Source organism: Apium graveolens, chromosome 4 (genome assembly GCF_009905375.1).
Source record: "Apium graveolens cultivar Ventura chromosome 4, ASM990537v1, whole genome shotgun sequence".
Lineage (NCBI taxonomy): Eukaryota > Viridiplantae > Streptophyta > Magnoliopsida > Apiales > Apiaceae > Apium > Apium graveolens.
The window spans coordinates 150,098,015-150,104,058 of NC_133650.1; the positions used below are offsets into that span (position 1 = coordinate 150,098,015).

At 38.5% G+C, this 6,044-nt stretch overlaps 1 non-coding gene across 1 annotated transcript; it reads right to left on the reverse strand.

The window, feature by feature from the left end:
* Positions 1 to 3,454: 3,454 nt before the first annotated feature.
* LOC141722059 (small nucleolar RNA R71) lies at positions 3,455 to 3,560 on the reverse strand. The gene has a single exon (XR_012575093.1). It is a non-coding gene; the product is annotated as a small nucleolar RNA R71 (small nucleolar RNA).
* Positions 3,561 to 6,044: the final 2,484 nt, after the last annotated feature.

Here is a 6,044-nt window from a genome sequence, read left to right on the forward strand (position 1 = left end):
ATCTGTTTGGAGTATAGCATGTAGTGTTCACAGCTTCTTCTAGTTGCCAACTTTGCATCTTGCACTATTGTTCTAGCAGCCTCTACTAGTGTTCTATTCTATCTCTCAACTACCCCATTTTGCTGAGGTGTTCTAGTAGCTGAGAATTCTTGAACAACGCCTTTGTCTTTGCAGAATTCAGTTAAGGTAGCATTTTTGAATTCTGTTCCATTATCACTTTTCAATCTTTTCACACATTCATGATCTTCAGCCTACTTTTAAATCTTTTTGATGTGCTCAATTATGATATGTGGAGTCTCACTTGGAATGCATAAATTCCACCCATTTATATCTTGAGTAGTCATCCACCATCACAAGTGCATATCTCTTCCTTGAAATTGAGAGGACATTTACTGGTGTAAATAAATCCATATGAATAAGTTGCAAAGGTGCACTTATAGAGTTCATAATTTTACTTTTGTGACTTGATCTTTTCATTTTCCCTTTTTGACAGGCATCACAGACTTCATCATGAGCAAACTCCAGATTAGGCATGCCTCTCACTAACTCCTTTTTGACTAGAGTATTGATTATTTTGAAATTCAAGTGAGATATCCTTTTATGCCATAACTTGCTTTTCTCCACCGATGCCTTGGTGTAGAAGCAACAAATTCCATTCTCATTTGCTGAGTCCAGGTCTGCAACAAATATGTTACCTTTCCTTGCTCCTTTCAGAGAAACTTTACCAGTTTTCTTGCTGATAAAAGTACATTCTTCTCTGTTAAATAGAACCTTGAAATCCTTGTCTGCAAATTGGCTGACACTTAAAAGATTCATTTCAAGACCAGTTACCAGTGCTACATCTTCAATGACAACATTTCCAGAAATCAATTTTCCATATCCCATAGTGAAACCTTTGTTGTTGTCTCCAAAAGTCATTAATGGGCCCGCCTTCTCCTCAAACTGTGATAGTAGGGCCATATCACCTGTCATATGTCTTGAGCATCCATTGTCTATGATCCATATGACTTTCTTCTTTTTTCCCTGCACACGATAAGTTTAAGTGTATTTAGCAACCCAAGCAGTGTTGGGTACTTTCCTCTTGTTAACATATTTGATAGAGGTAGAGTTTGATGATTCAGAAAGAATATAATTCATAGAATGATGTGAATTATTCTTTTTGGCTAAAGAATCAAAATTGATTTCCTTAAGATCAACTCTCAGCTTGTGACAACTTGTCATTACTTTCATGTTGCAAGGTATGCAATCAAACTTGTCACAGAATGAGTAGGGATCTTCAGTTTTTGCTTCATTATATTTTCATGCTCCTACTCCTGGCTTACTAAAAACCTTTTTCCAAAGGCGAGTTAGATGATTCACAGAGCCACATTTTTGACATTGTTTTCTTGGAGCATTTGCAACATAAGAAAAGTTGTTGCTTTTGTTTATCCCAATCTTTCCATTTCTATTCTTCTTCTTCTTTCTTGCATATTCAGTTTTTATTTCCTTGATATGTGTCTTGGAATCTTGGTTGACTGTTAAGTGGCCTTTATATCCACTTAGAATGCTTTATAAAGGCTTGAATTGGTGTTTTATACTCAAGTTATTTATGTTTTTGATGTGTTTTGTAGTGTTTTTATATTTAAGGCGTATAACGGGGATCTAGGTGATTTAGCATTGTATTGATGCTAAAATGGTGTTAGGAAGGTGTTCTGGGAGTTTGCCCGTGAAAAACCATAAATCACCAGCAAATAAAGCAAGCAGAAGATTTTTCTCCAGAAGGCAGCGCGCCCGCGGTGTAGTAGCGCGCGGTCGCGCCGAAGTTACAAAATTGCAGCACGCCCGCGCTGGTGAAGCGCGCGGCCGCGCCAGGTCGGGATGAAAGAATCCTGATTCTCTTACAATTCTGATTTCTGGGCTTCTAATCTACATTGGCTGCTATATAATGACAACTTAAGATCATTTTTCAATAATAAGACGTACAAGAGCTTAAGAAGAAGACATAAGAAGACCATATAGCATAATTCAACCAAGGCGAAGATGATCTAGTTTATTCTTGTGATTCTTTATTTTAATTTGTAACCTTGGATGTTAGTTTTCTTATTTATTGAACGTATACTCTTGTTTAACGTACTTGGTTTTATTATTTATATTTATAAAGACCTAGTTTATTATACCATACTTTCATTGGAACCCACGTTGATGATGAGTCCGATTATAGCTAATCGTTATCGTGGGGTTCTAGCGGATTTACTTATGGATTTCTTTAGTTAAATTATTTCGATGCCTTAGTGTGTGGTGATTTTATGATAACCTAGTATTGGTTGTGCTTATTCATCATATGAGCAGCGCGAACTTATAAGATAGCGTGTTAATCTCTAATGAAGCGACAATGAATTTAGAGGTTTAGAACTTGCCATGCTAGTATAGGTTCATGTATTTACCATCTTACTTACCCTATGTAATCATGATAGATAACTTGTGCATTAAACCGTTATGTTGTCAAATTCTATAGACATATAGGGTCTCAATATAATTGGTGTCTATTCAGCTTTTATCTCTTTTATGGATATCTGGTAGTAGGGTTTTCGTACAATGAAAGTTGGCGTTTACTAGTTTCGTGTTGTCTGATTAGTGTCATCACCATTGCATGCTAAAGTTAAGAACAAAAAGGCTATTGGATTAAGTAGTAATGCAGTTAGAATCCCATGTTTGTGCCATATAGTAATCAATCCCTTTTAATCTATTAGTTAATGTTCTTTAGTATAATCTCTTAGTTAATCTTAGTTATAAACAAACTCAATTTGTTATTCGTCTTAGCATTAAATAATAACCATACCATTGTTGCATAAGTACATTGATTGAAATTAATCTAAACCAGTCTCTGTGGGAACGAACTAGAAATAATTCTATATTACTTGCGATCGCGTACACTTGCATGAATATTAGTGCATGTTTCCGTCCTAACAAGTTTTTAGTGCCGCTGCCGGGGAATCAGTGTTAATTTTTAGTTTATGTGTTTGTCATCAGTGGTCGTTAAAGTTCATTGACTTAGATAATGTTAATTACTTATTTCCTTGTCATGTTTCAGGTACTCTAGCGAGCGTGTATGCATACACGTTCTCGGTCTCGTCCTAAGATCAATAATATTCAATCGAGCATTGTCCAACCAGCCATCTCGGCTAACACCTTTGAGATCAAGTCGAGCACGATTCAGATGATACAGAACTCAGTTCAGTTTGGGGGTTCTCCGACAGAAAACCCCAACATACACATTAGAGATTTCATCGAGATCTGTGACACTTTCAAGTTCAGTGGAGTTTCTGAAGATGCTATTAAGTTGAGGCTTTTCCCATTATCTCTACGGGATAAAGCTAAGTGATGGTTACATTCTTTACCACCAGGGTCTATCACCAAATGGGAGGATCTTGCTCAAAAGTTCCTAACTAAATAATTTCCTATGACGAAGACTGCTGCAATCAGAAACACACTTACTCAATTTGCTCAGCAATCTGGAGAATCTTATGTGAGGCTTGGGATCGCTACAAAGAGATGCTTAGAAAGTGTCCTCACCATGGGATGCCTGACCGGATGATCATTAACTGCTTTTATAATAGATTGGGTGCTACTTCTAGACCCATACTTGATGCAGCATTAGGAGGAGCCTTATGGGCTAAAAGCTATGATGAAGATTATGAATTCATTGAGCTAATGGATGCCAATGAATACCAGAACCCAACTCAGAGACTACCTCAAGGCAAGGTAGCAAGAATTCTGGAGTTACATGCAGCTACCTCTATAGCTGCTCAGCTTAAGGCTTTGACGATGAAGGTGGATTCTTTTGATAATTAATGCGTTAATTAAATCACTAGTGTTTGTGACCTTTGTGCTGGTGCCCATGAGACAAAGCAGTGTGTTATTTCTAGTGAATTGGCTTAGTTTGTGAGCAACCTTCAGAGGTCGCAGCAACCAGTACCAGCCCCCTATCATCCCAACAAACGCAATCATCCTAACTTCAGCTGGAGTAACACTCAGAATGCTGTACAACAGCCTTATCAGCCATATGCAGCAAAGCAATACAACCCTTCTAGTTTTCAACAGCCGCAATATGCATCAAGGAAACAACTCCAACTTCAGCAGTTACCTCAATCTAATGAAAAATCTGAATTGGAGGAGTTGAGGCTCATGTGTAAGAGCCAAGCGGTGTCTATCAAGACCTTGGAAGATCAAATTGGGCAAATTTCCAATACTTTGCTAAATCGTCAACCTGGTACACTCCCTAGTGACACTGAAGTACCAGGAAATAGGGAAGCTAAGGAGTAGGTTAAGACAATTACATTGAGGTCTGGGATGGTTGAAAATCCTGAAAAATCTCAAGTTTCGGAAGAAGAAGCTGTGGCCAAGAAGAAGTACAGAAGAAAGCAGAAGTGGAACCAAGGAAGACTACTGTGGAACACACTCCTCCTAAGGGTAATACTGGGGAGAAGCGGGTCTATCCTCCACCTCTTTTTCCTAAGAGGTTGTAGAAGAAAAAGTTGGATAAGCAGTTTGAGAAGTTTTTGGAGGTGTTCAAGAAACTTCATATCAATATACCTTTCGCTGAAGCTCTTGAACAAATGCCCAGTTATGTGAAGTTTATGAAAGGTATTCTCTCTCGGAAAGTGAAGCTTGATGACTTAGAGACATTTTCTCTCACGGAGGAATGCAGTGCTGTGCTGCAACAGAAGTTGCCTCCGAATCTTAAAGATCCTGGAAGCTTCACTATTCCTTATACCATTAGAAAAGTGTCATTTGACAAATGCTTATGTGACTTATGAGCTAGCATCAATCTGATTCCCTTGTCAATCTTCAAGAAGTTGGACTTACCATATCCAAAGCCTACTTATATGACCTTGCAGTTGGCCGATCGTTCTATTACATATTCTCGAGGCATTGTGGAGGATGTCTTGGTCAAGGTGGATAAACTCATCTTTCCTGTTGATTTTGTAATTCTTGATTTTGAGGAGGATAAGAAGATTCCCATAATCATTGGAAGACCATTCTTGGCTACTGGCGGAACCTTGATTGATGTGCAGAAGGGTGAGCTTACTATGCGAGTGCTAGATCAGGATGTGACGTTCAATGTTTTTAATGCCATGAAATTCCCGACTGAAAATGAGGAGTGCTTAAAAGTGGAGTTGGTCGATTCTGTGGTTACTTAATAACTTGATAAACTGCTAAGGTCTGATGCCTTAGAGAAGGCCTTATTGGGAAATTCAAATAGTGAAGATGATAAAGGTGATGAACAGTTGCAGTATTTGAATGATTCTCATTGGAAGCAAAGGCTAGATATGCCTTTTGAATCTCTTGGATTGGAGGAGTTGAACAAATCTCCAAAGCGCCTCAAGCCATCTATTGAGGAAGCTCCTACACTTGAGCTTAAACCATTGCCTGAACACTTAAGGTATGCTTTTTTAGGTGATGCATCTACTTTGCCTGTTATTATTGCATCTGACCTTTCAGGTAGTGATGAGGAAAATCTCTTAAGAATTCTGAGAGAGTTCAAGTCGGCAATTGGATGGACTATAGCAGATATCAAGGGAATCAGCCCTTCTTATTGTATGCATAAAATTCTGCTAGAGGAAGGTAGCAAGCCTACTGTTGAGCAATAAAGAAGGTTTAATCCGATCATGAAAGAAGTTGTGAAGAAAGAAATCCTCAAATGGCTAGATGCAGGGATCATCTACCCCATTTCTGATAGTTCTTGGGTGAGTCCAGTGCAGTGTGTGCCAAAGAAAGGAGGTATCACGATTATTGCTAATGAAAAGAATGAGCTCATTCCTACTCGAACAGTCACGGGGTGGAGAGTTTGCATGGATTACAGGAAACTGAGAAAGGCCACAAGGAAGGATAACTTCCCTCTTTCATTTATTGATCAGATGCTTGACAGGTTGGCTGGGCATGAGTACTACTGTCTTCTGGATGGTTATTCGGGTTATAATCAGATTTGTATTTTGCTAGAAGATCAGGAAAAGAATACCTTCACTTGTCCGTTTGGTACTTTTGCCTTCAGAAGAGTTTCTTTT